Genomic DNA, 19,335 nt, shown 5'->3' with positions numbered 1-19,335 from the left:
GGCCTTAATGGAGGGAACAATAGGGTCAGGATCACACGAAGTGGTGATGGCTAGGAACAAAGTGGAGGGGACTGTGACTTGTCCCAGATCAGCCCAGACAATAAAAATGCATTAACTCCCAGGGTGATTGTGAGCATAGGCTATTAAAAGTCATGTAATTCGAAGCATTTAAAAAACCGTAAAGCTCTAACAGAGATTACTATTTTTATCTTATGTATCATAAAGATGAAACAACTGCCAAAAAGCTTGTCAAGATTAACTCCATCAGGGAGCAACCTAACAGCTGTCCTCCCTTCTACCCAGGGGAACGTGCACTTGGCATTCACAGAAAACTTGCCTTTGCTTCTCCTCATGCGTCCGACGCTCTCTCAGACTCGGGGCATTCACCTTCTGCTTTGATCCCTCGGTGCTTCTGGTGAATCGTCCAATTCCCAACCATAAAGGCTAATGCAATAGCAGGACTTCAGGCATTTTGCATCAAGAAATCTCTCCACTCTTGCTACCTAGAGTTAAAAAATGTATTTCTGAAGGGCCAAGTTATTTTTTCCCCTACTTTATTATTTGTTGAGTCCTCTGTCCTAGTGAGACGATGTGCTTACATTCCATTACCATAAATTCAATTGTTGGAGAATTTGTTCTCAATCTTTTCTCCCCCCCTCTGGATATACAGCTACATTTAGGATAGGTTGTCATTAGAAAGTTGCTTGCTTTCCTTTTGTTGAAGAGTTCTCTGAACTTCTCACTGCCTGTTTGATTCTATTATTCCTTTTCAATAGCTTTTCATTTTCTCAAATAGTACTGGTCACTCTACTGTCCAGTGAATATTTTCCTACCAACAGATAGACATTTACCTGCCAGTCATAAAGGAACTGGTATACTGGAGATCTTTCCTTTGTGCATTAATTCACAAAATCAGTTTGTCATTGTCTTTCTTATTCAATGATCTATCCTCATTGGTCCTTGTTTCTTTCCCCTCATTCTTCAAAGCTGCACAGATTCCTGAGCAGGCAGATTATGCTGCCCCTTTCTGATAATATTAACCTGACATTCAGGGTGCTCCATTAACGTGCCTGTGGTCAGAAACACAAAGTGAAATGCTCATCTCAACCTCCTTTTTAAGAGAAGTTACTGCCCTGCACACTGTAATCACAGAACAGTGACGAGGCAGTCAGCCAAATGCATCTCCTCTGTTGAGAATGTTAAATTCTAGAATTTAATGTGGCTACAATCTACATGTTGAAGAGACCCCGGATTAGAAATGAGGCAAATTAAGTCATAATTTCCGTTCTGTATCAAAAAGTCTTTATTCATTGATCTTCTTACTACTCCTATATTTCCCTGATCTTTTACCCTGTAAAATTAGAAGCTTGATTAATTGACCTTTAAGGTTCCTGACAACTTTAGAACTCCATTTTCACAATTTCTTTTCTTCCTGTACAAATACAGTCTCCCCACAGTGGGAAAAAAAAACAAACAAACAAACAACCCAGAGTGATTGGGGAAGTCAACAGAACAGACGTTTTAGCTGAGCTTGAAAGACAGAGTTCAACACTTCCAGATAGATGAAGGAAGAAAAGCGTTCTAAATAGCAAGTGCAAAGTCACAGAGGTGAATTAGCATGGAGTATGTGAACTTTGGGTAAATAACCAGTGTGGCACTCAAGGGGACCTCAAGCCTAGGATGGCGGCTCTAGCCTAGTGAGGTTTGTACGATCATATTACATGACTAACTTTGAATTAACATGGAATTTCTTAGTTGAAAAAAAAAAGACATTAAATCACATTTACACAGAGGATAACAAGGGCCAGTGGGTTTTCCCGGCTCTCAGGAAGGAGCTTTGCAGTAGAGGCTCTAATTCTAGGGCCAGTAATTACTTTCAGGAGGCCAGACCAGTGAAGGGTTTCTGGAGCCTGCATGGAGTCAAGTATTAGGGGAGATGGCTCCTTAGTCTGACTGTCCATAGTGCAGCCAAAATGAAGAGCCCAAACTCAGTCCAGTTGCTGCACAAAGAGACAGAATCTAGATATGAAGCTCTGGAAAGGCAGATGGAAGGTTGGAAGTACAGCCTGAGGATAACAACAAAGATGATACCTTCTGCGTGCCCAGAAATTTATGGTGATTAAATTGTCTAAGGCAGTTAAAGGGTTTAACATACTTTCTGACCCGTAACATTGAATAAATGGAAGGGTGTTTATTGTTGTTGCTTAAGGCACTGAAATTTAAACACTGAAGGCCTTAGTTGAGGTTTGGTTGGCTTCTAACGTAAAGGTGTGAGACTACACAACAACAATAAAAACAACAAAGAAATAAAACAAGCAAAGAGCAAAAAATAGTAGAATGTTCCTCAAGCCCCAGGCGTTTTCCTATTCTTCCCCTGCCCTCCTCTCCATTGGATCTCCCAGGGAGCCCTCCCTAGTGCTTTTGCACTCATTCATTATGAGATCCAGATCCTACTCCACCCCCCTGCCCTACAGTGTTTCTGGTTACAATACACTGAGTTTTACATGGTGCTGCCATGACTTTGAACTAGAAGTTCCTCTCACCTCTCACTTAGAGGATCAAGAGGTAGTTTCATGAACTATAGTTGGATAGCACCAGCATGAAAGTCAGGATACCTGGGTTGTTTTTTGGGGTTTGTTGGTGGTGGTGGTGGTTTTTGGTTTTTGTTTTTTATTTTTTTTGAAGCTCTGTCATTAATAAGCTAGGTGTCCTGAGCAAGTAACTCAATCTGCCTATGCCAGAGTTTCTTATCTGAAAAAAGAGATGAGTTAGATGACATGCAAGGACTTCTCCAAATACAGCAGTATGAAAGAGTGGCAGTACCTAGGGAATCTGCCCTCATTACTAAAGTTGCCAAAACGTCTCATCCCATCATCTTGGGCCTCAAACTAGCATCAGCTGCATAATACCAGATAATGAGCTCTAGCTGGAAGGAAAATGACAAAGAGGGAAGTAATACCCACAATGTTCCAAAGTTATTATTTTAGCCAACAGGAAGCTGTTCCCAATAGCCATGAGTTTGGATAAAGGACATCCAAAGAGCTAATGGCCATTTTTGGATATTCAGTAATCAGTAACTGTAGGCTATTTAATTCTCCTTGTTACAAGTCAACTTGAGCACCACACCTTTACTGGATGCCTCCCTCCTGCATGTAGGTGTCCTAGGCATGTCTTCTCTGTACTAGATATACTAATGCTTACCAACTAGATGTGCTAATGCTTACCAAATATCCACTTTCTTTAAAACATATTCTATAACTTGGCCGATTCTAGAGTGAAAAAAATCTCCTTATTTCCACGCTAAATTTGGATTAACATGTAAACTAACATCAGGATCTATTAGTTTACACATTCCTGGTGAGAGAGATTTAACTTAGGTTAAGGCTAGCTTTTCATGACAATTGCATTCTATCATTATCCACAGATACTAAGTCTTTGCCAAGAACTCCTTATGCTGATGTGGTTTCAAGAAGAACTATGAAGAGTCAATAAAACTGGAAACAGTAACAGCAAATATGATCTTTTATATCCTTATGATTAGGCCATTCGTATTTTCCAGTTCTCCAATGAAGTTGATGCCATCCCACTAATCCCCTCACTGTATTTGTGTACCTTTTATTTTCTGGTGTCTCTGGCTAAATGCACTTTCTAAAGGCATTGTGGGTTAAGGGAGAGCTATCTTCTCTGGAAATCCTCAGGCTACTTGGGTGTGTAAAGAAAACCCTGAGATCCATCCATCCTTACTTGGAGCTCTGGTCCTGCCATTAGTAAATAGCACTTCAGTATTTGAAATGACGCCCAAGGAGCTCTGAATCAGAGCTTCAGTGATTTACCTGAATCAATGTCTAGATAAAACTTATTAAGAGTATCAAAAGAGATGGCGCATAAGAAGGCATTTTGCGATAGCATAAAACCTGGTTATATAATTAACATTATTGTGAGGACCTACCTTTCTTTCTTCTTCTCTCTGTTTTGCTGGTTTCCATGGAGCTAAAGATATTGTGAATGATGAGGCAGAATGGAAACTTGACCAGTGTGGCCCATTCAGACTATTCAGGAAATGAGATTATCAGAAATTTCTTTCAATAATGTAAAAGCAGGAGTGTTGAAACAAAGGTTTTGATAAATTCATTTTATAAGGCCAGATTGGTTCTCCATGTCCAAACATAAGCATGAATTAGTTCTTTCCCCAACATTTTTTTACTGTAGTATATGTCTTCTTTCTGTCTCCTAGTAATATATAGACCATTAAAATTAAGGAACATGACAATAAAACTACTGATTTTTGACCATTACCAAAGCAACTTATCATTAAAGAGAACATATTGAAGCAGTAAATCAAATGAACATTGCATCATGGAGACTATAAGGTTATTAAGAAAGAGGTTTTTTTCCTAACTTTTCAATATTAGGATATTGTGCTGTGAGGTATTTCAATGTGGGGGTTAGCGAAGGAAATTGAACTTATCTAGGAAGGTCGCAATAATATTTTTTGAAAAGAAATGAATTAAACAATGAAACATTTTTAAAAATGTGATCTCCTGAAAATGCAATCTCTACTGTAGTCTTTTTCCACATTGACAATCTACTTTCTGTCCTTTCTGCATTCATAAGACCAGAGAAGTGGCAATAAATTGTGTCTCTCCCTGGTCGTGCCTGAATTCTGTGTAGAATATTTTAGACACACCTACTTTCTTCCTGATCACAGCAAAGGGTTTAAATCCATCAGCAATGTGATTCCCAGAACATATGGCTCATAGGGGAGAATAGCTTGCATTTAGCTCTGGCCAGCTGTCCAGAGCTCAACAACGTTGGTAACATATTTCAGGCCATATAAACTAGGAAATATATTTAGAAAGTGCAAGCTAAGAAATGTACACTAATCTCTACTATATTCGAAAACACAAATTGCCATTGCATTATTGCTTAGAGCAGAATTTAATTAAATTATTCCTGGTCACTAAAGATCTGACTGAACAGGAATAATATTCACCTTTTCAGACCTTGTGTAGATGGCATTCATCTGGCTAAAACCATAAAAATAAGCTTTCTGATAACTGGCAAGTTCTTCAATTGCGTGTCAGATATGATTTCTGACACTGTAAAAGTTAAATGATCAAGGGAAGATCCATATGCATAAGATGGACCATCTGCATATTTGCCTCAGCTTTCAGACACTTAAGTGAAAATAAGGCTTATTTTAAGTTTCTGAGTTCATGAATAAAAAATAACTTCGTTAACAAGGCTCCTTGGAGATGTGGCTAATTCTTGGGCTGGGGCAGGGAAAAGAAAGATGAACCTGGAGTATCTTGTAGTGCCAGAAAGAAAGGGATTTAAAAATAAAAGAACAAAAGAAAAAGGAAAGGAAAAAAGATGGACATATGTCAAAAGCACACAGGAACCAACCCAACAGAGCTCCCAATGGCCAAAACTGCAACAATCTGAGCAACAAAATAAAGAACTATAGCATTGGATTAACACTCAAAGAATTAAACAAATATCCATGTGCCCATACTAAGGGAAATAAATGACTGAATAAGAAATAAATACCGGAGAAGAGACAAATCTTCCATAGACAAGAATTCTAAGATATATATATATATATATTTTAGAACTATATATATATATATATATATATATATATATATATATATATATATATATATTTTAGAACTATATATATATATATATATATATAGTTCTTCCCCTCTTCAGGAGGCAGAGCTTAATTCTCCCCTGCTTGAGTGTTCATTGAACTTAGTGACTCACTTCCAAAGAATAGAATATGAAAGGAAAAATAATAACTTCAGACTAGAGAGCCATGACAGATACCACCTTAACCAAGAGATCAATGGTACAATCATCAGTGATAAGTCATGTTAATAATATGTATCCAATATGGTATGATATAATGAAAAGTTCCCTCAACTCCTCAGCATGTCTCCCCCAAGTCCATAATTCCAGTCTAATCATAAGGAAACATCAAACCAAACCAGAATCAAGGGGCTTTCTACAAAATATGTGACCTCTATTCTTCAAAATTCTCAATAAATAAGAAACAAGGAAAGACTGAGGAACTGTCACAGATTAGAGGACAGTAAGGTGGCATTTTGGCTACATGTAATACAGTTGAAACAGAAAAAGAACATAAGTGGAAAAAACAGGTGAAATACAAATCAAGTCTGTAGTTTAATTAACAGTATTGTAACAAGATTAATTTTTTAGCTTTGACAAATGTACTCGAGTTATATAAGATGCTAACATTAGGGGAAGCTGGATGAAGGTAACATATCAAGTTTAGATTTTTAAAAATAACATATTTAAACTCAGTTTTTAACTTCACACATTTAAAAGAGAGTTAAACCCGCATTTAATGGTGTTAAAATAAATCCAACTTCACTTTCTAAGGAGAGCATTGGTTCTTTCCACAGTGTTTTTTTGCTGACAGCCTCTGAGAGAGATGGGATGTCCATCTATCCATGCATTTGTCCTTGTTAAAACCTTTAATTTTTATAAAAGGGTATTCATTTTCCCACTACTTTATTAAAAGAAACATGTCTATGTATTAACTAATATCATCAGATTATTCCATTCTCAAGGCTTTCCAGGAGGGATAATAACAAATTCATTATTGCTTATTTAAAATTTTGACTGAGTGGGGAGAGGTCAAGACGGTGGAAAAGCATGAAAGTTTTTTTTTTGCGTCTCTCATTGCTGAAATACAACCAGATCAACACAAAACCATCTTGCACATCTAGAAAACTGATTTGAGGATTAACACAACAATCTTCACAACCTGAACCACAGAACTTGGCAGGTATGCAGCATGGAGAGGTGAACGGGGGGAGAGAGAAGACATGGAAGGCAGGGAGCTGTTTTTGCTTGTGGAAAGAGGACAGAGACATGGGGGGAGAGTACAGGAAAAGCACCTCCCCCAAAAGCAGCTAGAGAGAAGGTGAAAAAGTGGAATCAGCTGCAGGGACTGAACAAAAAAGGGAGAAAGGATAAAGGAGAGTGTTTAAATTCCATTAAGACTCTATAAATAGGGGGAACACAGAGTCTGAGGCTCCGTAGCTTGGTACCTGGCGGTGCTCTGGTGGGAAGGACGAATCCCCAGGAGCAGAGAGCGAGGTCCAAGGGGTCCTCGGGCCACATGGGGAGAGGTGGTTCTCCTGCTGGGAGGACATTTGGTAGAGGCTGTGCGGCCACCACACAGGCAAAGGTCCCAATGGACTCTGGAGAACAACCATATTCGCTGGTGTTGGAACAAGGATGTTAAGGGTGAAGCCTGGTGCCAGATGTGTGTTGTGATTTTCCATAAACCCTGAAACACTGCTGCCACAAGATCACGTGAACATCCTGGGGTGGGCTAGCACCCAGCCACAGTCTCTGGGAATTGGCATCAGTGTGGTCTTGTAAACGTTCCTGGGGGTGGGCGGGCACCCGGCCATTGCTCAGTGAGACTCTCCCCTAGAGGACCTGAGCAGATCAAAACCACAGTCCTTCAGAAGTGAGGGGGTGAGAAACGCAGCCCCATTTGAGATAAAACTCAGGAGGGAGGTGCCACCTGGCACCTGATGGCTTGGTCACAGACAAGAAGCAGGGGTGGAAAGAAGCCAGAGACAAAGGAGGGATGCCTGATTGCTGGTTGTGGAAAGCACAGAGTTCCCATACTTGAGACTGGGTAGCTGGGTGACACCATTTTCACCCCTCCCACGCATGCACATACATGCCTAGACATGCCACAGCAATCCACCCTAGTAAGCTAAGCAGTGCCTCTAAGTGGAGAACGGAGCTGTTACACTAAACCCCACCCAACTGGGCCAATTGCACTCTTGATAAACACAAGTCTCTCCACCTGCTTAGTTTACAGACTATAAAGTGCTTTGTAGCTTGATTTCTATGGGAAACCAGATGAAATTTCAATCATACTTCATTCTGTTCGCTGGTCCTTTTATTCATTTTTTTCCTTTTTCTTTTCTTATTCTTGAATATAGAAAGAAAAAAATATTTTTATTTTCCATTTTTATTACAAAGATTTTCAATTTTTTTCTGTGTATTTTTTACTTTTTTGTAGATATTTTAAATTCTATTTTACTTTCATCATTTCATTTTATTCTATTTTATTGTATCCATTTTTTCAAATTTTCAAATGTTTTCCTTTCCCCCACTTTTTTTCTTTTGTCTATTTTTTCTTTCCTTATCTTTCCCTTTTTTATCTAATCTATCAAACTTCTTTCAACAACCAGACCAAAAAACACCTAGGCTCTAGCATCCTTAATTTGATTTCTTTATGTTATTTTTAACTTTTTAATTTTAAGGTTTTTTTTTTACTTTATTATTCTGTTTCTTCCTTCAAAATGACGAAACTAAGGAATTCACCAAAAAAGAGCAGGAAGAAATGACAACCAGAGAATTAATCAACACAGATACAAGCAAGACGTCTGAACCAGAATTTAGAATCACGATAATAAGAATACTAGCTGAGGTTGAAAAAAGATTAGAATCCCTTTCTGCAAAGATAAAAGAAGTAAAAGCTAGTCAGGATGAAATAAAAAATGTTGTAACTGAGCTGCAATCTCTAATAGATGCCATGACAGCAAGGATGGATGAGGCAGAGCAGCAAATCAGTGATACAGAGGACAAACCTATGAGGAATAATAAAGCAGAAAAAAAAGAGGGAGACTAAGGCAAAAGAGCATGAAATAAAAATAAGAGAACTTAGTGATTCATTAAAAAGGAATAACATCAGAATAACAGGGTCCCAGAAGATGAAGAGAGAGAAATAGGGGTAGAAGGGTTATGTGAGCAAATCATAGCAGAAAACTTTCCTAACCTGGGGAAAGACACAGACATCAAAATCCAGGAAGCACAGAGGACCCCCATTAGATTCAACAAAAACTGACCATCAACAAGGCATGTCATAGTCAAATTCACAAAATACTCAGGCAAGGAGAGAATCATGAAAGCAGCAAGGAGGAAAAAGGCCCTAACCTACAAGTGAAGACAGATCAGGTTTGCAGCAGACCTATCCACAGAAACTTGGCAGGCCAGAAAGGAGTGACAGGATATATTCAATGTGCTGAATCAGAAAAATATGCAGCCAAGAGTTCTTCATTCAGCAAGGCTGTCATTCAAAATAGAAGGAGAGATAAAAAGTTTCCCAGACAAACAAAAATTAAAGGAGTTTGTGACCACTAAACCATCCCTGTAAGAAATTTTAAGGGGGACTCTCTGAGGGGAGAAAAGATGAATATATATACATACATATATCAAAAGCAACAAAGATTAGAAAGGACCAGAGAACACCACCAGAAACTCCAACTCTACAAGCATCATAATGGCAATAAATTCATATCTTTCAGTACTCACTCTAAACATCAGTGGACTCAATGTTCCAATCAAAAGACATAGGGTAACAGAATGGATAAGAAAACAAGATCCATCTATATGCTGTTTACAAGAGACCCACTTTAGGCCTAAAGACACCTTTAGATTGAGAATAAGGGGATGGAAAACCATCTATCATGCTAATGGTCAACAAAAGAAAGCCAGAGTAGCCATACTTATATCAGACAACCTAGACTTTAAAATAAAGACTGTATCAAGAGATGCAGAAGGGCATTACATCATAATTGAGGGGTCTATCCACCAAGAAGACCTAACAATTGTAAACATTTATGTGCCAAATGTGGCAGAACCCAAATATGTAAATAAATTAATCATAAACATAAAGAAACTCATTGATAGTAATACCATAATAGTAGGAGACTTCAACACCCCACTCACAGCAATGGACAGATCATCTAATCAAAACATCAACAAAGAAACGATGGCTTTGAATGACACACTGGACCATATGGACTTAAAAGATATATTCAGAACATTTCATCCTAAAGCAGTGGAATATACATTCTTCTCTAGTGCACATGGAACATTCTCCAGAATAGAACATATACTATTGGAGAGGAGAGGGACACAAATCAGCTCTAAGTAAGTATAAAAAGATCGAGATCATACCGTGCATATTTCCAGACCACAATGCTATGAAACTCAAAATCAACCACAAGAAAAAATTTGGAAAGGTAACAAATACTTGGAGACTGAAGAACATCCTACTAAAGAATGAATGGGCTAACCAAGAAGTCAAAGAGGAAATTAAAAAGTATATTGAAGCCAATGAAAATGGTAACACCACAGCCCCAAACCTCTGGGATGCAGCAAAGGCAGTCATAAGAGGAAAGTATATAGCAATCCAGGCCTTCCTAATGAAGTAAGAAAGATCTCAGATACAGCCTAACCTTACGCCTTAAGGAGCTGGAAAAAGAATAGCAAAAAAAACCCCAAACCAGCCAAAGACAGGAAATAATAAAGATTAGAGCAGAAATTAATGCTATCGAAACCGAAAAAACAGTTGAACGTATCAATGAAACCAGAAGCTGGTTCTTTGAAAGAATTAACAAAATTGATAAACCACTAGCCAGTTTGATCAAAAAGAAAAAGGAAAGGATCCAAATAAACTCAAGAATGAAAGAGGAGAGATCACAATCAACACGGCAGAAATAAAAACAAGAATAAGAGAATATTATGAGCAATTATGCCATAATTATGCCAATAAAATGCCAATATTATGCCAATATTATGCCAGTAAAATGGGCAATCTGGAAGAAATGGACAAATTGCTAGAAACATATACACTACCAAAACTGAAACAGGAAGAAATAGAAAATTTGAACAGACCCATAAGCAGTAAGGAAATCGAATTAGTAACCAAAAATTTCCCAAAAAACAAGAGTCTAGGGCAAGAAAGCTTTCTACCAAACATTCTACCGAACATTTAAGGGAGAGTTAACACCTATTCTCTTCAAGGTGTTCCAAAAAATAGAAATGGAAGGAAAACTTCCAAACTCTTTCTATGAAATCATTACCTTGATTCCAATACCAGACAGAGACCCCACTAAAAAGGAGAACTATAGACCAATTTCCCCTAAAGGCTAAAGACTCCACCAAAAAACAACAACAAACTATTAGAACACATAAATGAATTTAATAGGTTGCAGGATATAAAAATCAATATACAAAATTGTTGCAGTTCTTTTTTTTAAGAGAGAAAGAGAGAGGAGAGGGGCAGAAGGAGAGAAATAGATTGTGGAGCCTGATTTGGAGCTTCATCCCATGATCCTGGGATCATGACCTGAGCCAAGAGTCTGATGCTCAACAAACTGAGCCATCCAGGCACCCCCAAAATTGTTGCATTTCTATATATTAATAATGAACTACCAGAAACCAAAATCAAGAGAATAATACCATTCAAAACCTCATCAAAAAGAGTAAAATACCTAGGAATAAATTTAACCAAGGAGATGAAAACTGTAAGACACTTATGAAAGAAATTAAAGGATATGGACAAATAAATGGAAAGGAATTCTGTGCTTGTGGATTGAGAAAATTAATACTGTTAAAATGTCCATATCACCTAAAGTAATCTACAGGTCCAATGCAATCCCTATCAAAATCTCCATGGCTGGAACTGGCCATGGCTGGAACTGTTCCATGGCTGGAACTGGAACAAATAATTCTAAAATTCACATGGAATCACAAAAGACCCTACCTATGTCAACCAAAGAAGTCTTGAGGAAGAATTAGAAAGCTGGAAGGATCATACCCCCTGTTTTCAAACTTAAAAAGTTATATGATATGGCACAAAAACAGCCACTCAGACCAATGGAACAGAACAGAGAACCCTGAAATGGACCTACAAACGAATGGCCAACTAATCTTTGACAAAGCAGGAAAGAATATCCAATGGAATAAAGACAATCTCTTCAGCAGGTGGTACTGGGAAAACTGGACAGTGACATGCAGAAAAATGAACCTGGACCACTTTCTTACACCATACACAAAAATAAACTCAAAATGGATAAGAGAACTAAAAGTAAGACAGGAAGCCATCTAAAACCTCAAGAAGAAAGCAAGCAAAAACCTCTTTGACCTCGGCTGCAGCAACTTCTTACTCAACACGTCTCCAGAGGCAAGGGAAACAAAAGCAAAAATAAACTATTGGGACCTCATCAAGATAAAAAGCTTCTGCACAGCAAAGGAAACAATCAGCAAAACTAAAAGGCAACTGACAGAATGGGAGAAGATATTTACAAATGATGTATCAGATAAAGGGTTAACATCCAAAATCTGTAAAGAACTTACCAAACTCAACACACGGAAAACAAATAATCCAGTGAAGAAATGAGCAAAAGACATGAATAGATACTTCTCCAAAGAAGACATCCCGATGGCCAACTGACACATGAACTAATGCTCAACATCACTCATCATCAAGGAAATACAAATCAAAACGGCAACAGGATACCACTCACATCTGTAGAATGGCTAACGTTAACAACTCAGGCAACACAGATGTTGGTGAGGATGCAGAGAAAGTGGATCTCTTTTGCACTCCTGATGGGAATGCAAACTGGTGCAGCCATCTGGAAAACACTATGGAGGTTCCTCAAAAAATTAAGAATAGAACTACCCTTCGACCCAGCAATTGCACTACTAGGTATTTATCCAAGGGATATAGGTGTGCTGTTTCAAAGGGGCACACAGACCCCAATGTTTATAGCAGAGCTATCAACAATAGCCGAAGTATGGAAAGAGCCCAAATGTCCATCAATGGATGAATGGATAAAGAAGATGTGGTATATATATACAATGAAGTATTACCCAGCAATCAAAAAGAATGAAATCTTGCCATTTGCGACTTGCCATTTGGAGGGTATTATGCTAAGTGAAATTAGTCAGAGAAAGACAAATTCAGATGACTTCACTCATTTGAAGACTTTAAGACACAAAACAGATGAACATAAGGGAAGGGAAGCAAAAATAATATAAAAACAGGGAGGGGGACAAACCATAAAAGACTCTTAAATATAGAGAACAAACAGGAGGGTTGCGGGAGGGGTTGTGGGAGGGGGGATGGTCTAAATGCATAAGGGGCATTAAGGAATCTACTCCTTAAATCATTATTGTATCATATTGTAACTAACTTGGATATAAAGTAAACAATAAATAAATTAAAATGTTTCAAAAAATAAATTAAAAATAAAAGTTTGAATGAGACAATATTTATGTATAATTGCTTGGAGGATATTCAGTATATCCATTTCTCTAGGTGCTCAAAAATCTCAGTATGGAATGAACATGTCATCAGATATGCCCAATACATTTTGGGCATCATGCCGACCTCCTAGGCAATTGCCTTACATCAAATTATTCTTTGGTAAAATGTCATTAGTCTGAATTGAGACCTACACAGACCATTCCATTAAACTCATCACTGTGGTTTCTAGAATACTGTTTGAGTTATGATTTCTCACACTACATAGTATAATCCAGGTATGAGATATTTCTTAAGTATCAACAACAGGATTATGTGCTCCTCTCTTGAGAAATAGATGGCTCTTAAACTCAGACACCCTTTAGATTATGGAATTGGTTCTGTTTTCATTTTTGCATTAATTAGATGCTAGAAAACTCAGTTAAATTCGTGACTGGCATCAAACAAGCATATTTAAAGTCAGAGCATGCATTCCAAGCACTAATCTTACTTTTGACTTTATTTTGCTTTTTTATTATTTTATTTTATTTTATTTTATTTTATTTTATTTTATTTATTTTATTTTATTTTATATATTATTTTTAGAGAGAGTATGCGTGAGTGGGGGAAAGGAGCAGAGAGAGAGAGAGAAAGAGAGAGAGAGAGAGAGAAGAGAGAATCTTAAGCAGGCTCCATGCTCAGCACAGAGCCCAACATGGGGCTTGATCTTACAACTCTGGGGTCATGACCCGAGCCAAAATCAAGAGTCAGATGCTCAACTGACTAAGGCACTCCTGACTTCATTTTAAGTTACTGTACCTTTATTTTAGCATTACTTGTATTATTTTTATATTGTTGATATGTGTTCACTGTTGAGAAATGTAGGGAATACAGATAGACAATATGTAAGAAAATTAAAGATTATCATGTCACTTGGATAATGATTGTTAACATATTGAAGTATAGCATATGAACATTTAGATTTATTTTATCATGCTGTATTTTATTACCTTTATTAGGCTGCTTTGAGTTTAGTGGAGTGGTCTTTTTTTTTTTTTTTTTTTTTTTTTTTTTTTGCAGAAGGGGGAGGATATGACATAGGATATAAATTAATTAAAGCAAAATTAAAGGAACACTTTGAAGTCCTTGATCTTGTTTTGATTGGGTTTGAGCTAATCACTTTTAGGTGGACTAAATTCTGTGTCTGTGTCTTCATACATGCTTTGAGAATCTTTCCATTTAGAAACACTGAGGAAAATACCCGTAGTCATCAATTTATTTATTAAGCAACACTGACAATAAAAATATTTACCTGATGTATTATAATAAAGTCAACAAGCAATCATTGGTTCCTTAATAAACATTCTGGTACAAGAGCATTACATGTTTTTAATTAGAACTTGGAACCAATTCACCTCTTTCCTGTTAATTAAAGAATGGCAACATTCATTGGCTGACTCTTGAAATAAAAGCTTAACTTTGAGGTCTCCATAGAGTTCTGCTAGTCTAACAGGAACCTTGCTACATGAGATATTGGAAGTAAAAATAATTTTCATATAAGGCATTGTGGCAGCATCAATGCCGTAATCATGATAATGGTAATAAAAATGATACCTTTATCTTTTAAAAATAGTCAAAAGATACCCTAATAAGAAGAGGAAACAAAGGAAGAAAAAAAGGAAATAGATTGCATAAATAATTTTATTAGAGAAATCATGACCTTAATGTTTCTTAGCCTATGTTGTTGAAGAAGGGTGGGGAGGAGAGGAAGAGGTGAACATTTTTAAATAAAGAGGAAAATGGAGACAAGCTGGACAATTTTCATGAAGAGTTAATGAGGAAGAAAAGGATCTCATTCAAAAAGAATGTTAAGGGCATTCTAAGTCCACAGAAAATACTCATTGGTTTATGGTTATGAACTGTTGGAACCAGGAGGACATCTTTAAAACACATCTACCTTAATCTCTCTCTCTCTCTCTCTCTCGCCCTTTCTATCTCCCTCCTTCTCACCCTGCCTTCCTCCCTCTTTCTCCCCCATCCTCCCTCTCTCTCCCCATCCCCTCCCTTTAATAGATAGAGAAATTGAGATTCAAAACAATAATACGGTCTACCCTAATTACACAGCTGTGTGGCTAAGATAAGGGTAAAAATCTACACTTATTGATTACTAGCTCAATTTTCCTTTTACTTTACTGGGCAGGGACAAGATATATATTTTATATATATTTATATATATCTTTATTTTTATATATTATATATATTTATTTATATTTATTATTTATTATTTATATATAAATATATAAATAATAATATATATAAATTTATATATATATAATATATATATATATGGCAATGTCATGACATAGTCAACTCAAACATAAACCATGGTTAATAACAGCTCTACTGCTGAAATTAGGTAGCTCAAGGGCCAACCTTATTGATGTGTGTCTACAGTGGGGCTCTGCAGTTAAAGATTTAAGTAATTATGTCTATTTCTGTCTTATTAACTTGTACATACAAAGGCTGAATACATATCATCTATAATAATCTACTAGATTATGGTTGAATTTCCACCCTGGCTTGAGGTTTTGGTCAGCCCTTTGATGTTAGAGAAACTATGACTCCTGATCCCTTTGCCTCCTTGGACCTCTTTCCTATTCCTCACACCAGCCCTCAACCCTAGATCACCCCTGCCCTAGAAAACAGCTAGAGAAAGTCACACACTGAGTAAACTTCATCTTCTAGCCTCTTAGCCCTTAATAGATTCAGACAGTGGCTCCTAATTAATGTTCAAAAATTCTTTTTACCCTTCATTAACACTATGGAAAATTCCACATTGTAGTTGTTGCCCAGTTTTTCTTTTGTCCTATGTCTAGTTCCATCTTCAGAGCAGAGAACCCCATTTATTATGTCACTGTGAAGCTTGAGGCCATTTTTTTTTCTTTTTCTCTTCCAGAAAATATCTGTGTACATATTTTGGGCACATTCCTATGTACTTTTACACACTCATCCTCTTTCCTAAATTAACTCCTACATCTGCTTCCTCCTGGTCCTATTCCCTCTCTCCATTTCCAAACCTCCCACTAGCCCACCTCTGCAGATTTTTCTCTGCCAGTAATTCCTTATATCTGGTTTGCTCAAAATTTTTCTTTGTTGGCTTCTTATCCTCAAAAATGTTCAGGTTTCCACCCTCTTGAGGAACGCATCCTTGAGCTTTCTGCTCACTTCGGTGGCTCTGCCCCTTGGCAAGTGCATTAACTCTCAATGGTTGAGGTACTGCTGTTGTTCAAATCCTTTGCAGACCTTTTTCTCCAACCTATACCTTTCTCATAAACCACAGCTAATGTTTATTGAATTCTATTCAAGGTCATTCCAATTCACTTTGGTCAGTTTAAGAAAAGTTGATTTCACATTTGTTACCACCTTTCTTTTTTCTTTTTCTGACTTGTTACAGCTTGATTTCATTTTTTTTGGCTCACCGACCTCCTTTTTATTCAAAACTACAGTACTCCTATAATACTTTCCTCATATACATGTGGCTCAAACTGGCATCTCCAATATAGTAGACACCATTCTTATATTTTTCTTCAGCACCACATACCAAGTATATAACCCTCCGTGCCTATGGAATTAATGGACTTGTTTCCTACTCAGATTCTTCTCCAGCAGCTGGTGGTCAGGTAACTGCCTGGCTAGGCCCTTATTTCCTTTCATCTCAATGATCACAATGGCCTTCACACAAGATTCGTAGCTAGTGGGTTCAGAACAAAGATTAAGTGTTATCTTTGTAAGTTATATCTTACACAGCTGATGCCAAAACATTTTTGATAAAATTCAACACCCACTACTGCTTAAAACCTTTAGTTTCTTGGGACCAGGTGGATAATTCTCTAACTTGATGAAGGACTTTCATTGTAAACAGTCAATATTACTTTTAATCGTGAAATTCTAAAGTATTTCTATTAAAATACAGAATAAGCAGAGAATGTTGGCCATTACCGATTTTATTACCTAATGCTATGATGGAATTTAAGAGATACATATTTTGGAAAAAAGGAGCCAAATATATCTTAATCTGAAGAAGATATGATTGTTGCCTACTTAGGCAACTTAAGGGAATCAGATAAAAAAAAAGTATTAGAACTAATAAGAGAGCTCACCAAGGTTACAGGTTATAAAATAAATACCCAAAAGAACATTGCACTTACCCTGGTAGGAAGATGAATGTATTCAGAGGGGTGATGGGTTGAATTTGCTGACATTCTAAGCATTAATCCTGCAGAAAGAGTCAAGATAGCTTTCAATTAATAGAAAGGTGAGGGTGGGGGCAGCAGCCAAACTATATGCAATCAAAACCTCATACTTCAGCCTATAGTAGATGCACAATAAATATGCTTTGAATAAATGCCGTGTACTTTCACGATAATCAAGATCATTTAGAGTGACAGATTTACAGTATTATGAAACAGTTGCTTATGATCAACGGGTTCAAAAGCCAAGTCCCAATTAGAGAATATTTATTCCACATGAACTACAAAAAGCCAAAGGATATTCTGAATCAGGCTTATGTTAGTTTGACTTCAAGAGAAGAGAAATTAATTTTTTTAATTATTACTCATGTTACTTCAAAAAGCATTTAAGGCAGCAGAAATCTGTATTTTCATTCTAATCCAGGTGTTACCAAACCCCATTGTAAGAACATACAGGGGCCCTTGTATAATGTATGTTGTATAACATTTTTTTTGTATTACTAAATGTGTTACAATCATTAATAAGTTTTCAGACACATTTGTACTGTTATTTTAGCAAAGATCTTTTTAATGTTAACACAGTCTCTACAAGGGGACCTTCTAGACATGTTAAATTAGGATTCAGGAGAACCTTTACAATGTTTAGATCTCATCTGCCAATCTATTTCCTCCTTCTGCCTCTCTGTTGCATAGGGCTCAAGAAAGCATATATAACTTGCTCTCATATGGCATAAGGGCTTCTTCTGTTGCACAAGCCTAATATTTTAAAAACAAGTCAAATGGAAATGAAAGAAGACCACCATATTTATCACACTGTTAAGTTCACCCAAGAATTTTGTTATATGACCACATTAAAAACAAAAACAATTTTCAGCATACATTTCAGTCTTTTCCACAGATAATCATAAGCATAACTGCCATCCAAGAAGACCTCGACTTTGATGGGCCAAAGGAAGGTGCTGTGATGAGCTATAGTGAGGGAGTTTGGGGAATGGAAAATAGAGAATAATCCAACTGGCTAAAGGGGCTAGCTAGGACTTCTCAGTGTTGTGTCAATAATTATGCATAAGGGGTCTATGAATGCGCAATAGAGATAAATGAGATGAAAAGATTTTAAAAGTCAGGTAAAAATGTGAGCACCAGTTCAAAGCAGCACTAACTAATGTGATGTCACCATAGCATTAAGAAAGGACAAATGGAGGGGCACCTGGGTGGCTCAGTCGGTTGGGCAGCCGACTTCGGCTCAGGTCATGATCTCGCAGTCTGTGAGTTTGAGCCCCGCGTCGGGCTCTGTGCTGACAGCTCAGAGCCTGGAGCCTGTTTCAGATTCTGTGCCTCCCTCTCTCTGACCCTCCCCCGTTCATGCTCTGTCTCTCTCTGTCTCAAAAATAAATAAACGTGAAAAAAAAAAAAAAAAAAAAAGAAAGGACAAATGGACTCTTCTGCTGAAGAACTGGGTTAAAATCCCAAACCTGCCACTTGCTGTCTCTGTCAGTTGAGTGAATTATTTACCCCGAAAACCTCATTTTCCTCATTTATACACTGACAGTAATCTCTACCTCCTGAGCTGTTTTGAGGGTTAAATGAGAGAGATTGTATGGAAAGTCTTAATAAATTTTACTAATCAACATTATGAAAATAATATAAATTGTTAAGAAAGAAAAAAAGTCCAAAATGGAGCCATTTGGCCCCCAAAACAGTAAGCCAAGACTTAGTTACAGTTTCAACCTATTCCGAGAATGTGACATTTTAACAGTAAATCTGAAATTTCCTTATCAGCATGAGTGATGTTATCAGTATAATTAAAAACCCTGCCTACTGTGCTCGCTTCGGCAGCACATATACTAAAAACCCTGCCTACTCCCTTCCCCAAAAAGATGACGTCCTGGCCTGAAATAATCCTTCCTTTTCTTTTGTTAATAACCTCTTGCCCCATCCTCCTTCCTATAAAAACCTTCCATTTTGTACAATTCTTCAGAGCTCCCCTCT

General features: G+C 37.2%; 1 long non-coding RNA gene across 1 annotated transcript in view; it reads right to left on the bottom strand.

The window, feature by feature from the left end:
• Nucleotides 1–338: 338 nt before the first annotated feature.
• The window catches only part of LOC132683741 (uncharacterized), a 171,623-nt gene continuing 152,626 nt past the window's right edge, over nt 339–19,335 (bottom strand). The window contains exons 2-3 of the long non-coding RNA XR_009612356.3: nt 17,305–17,372; nt 339–503 (exon numbers count right to left, since the gene is read on the bottom strand). This is a non-coding gene — a long non-coding RNA (uncharacterized LOC132683741). The remainder of the gene's footprint in view (nt 504–17,304; nt 17,373–19,335) is intronic.

The sequence above is a fragment of the Panthera onca genome, chromosome C2 (genome assembly GCF_046562875.1).
Source record: "Panthera onca isolate mPanOnc1 chromosome C2, mPanOnc1 haplotype 2, whole genome shotgun sequence".
In the NCBI taxonomy this organism is placed as follows: Eukaryota; Metazoa; Chordata; class Mammalia; order Carnivora; family Felidae; genus Panthera; species Panthera onca.
The sequence above is the reverse complement of the archived record's forward strand: the minus strand, read 5'-3'. Positions and strand labels throughout refer to the sequence as shown.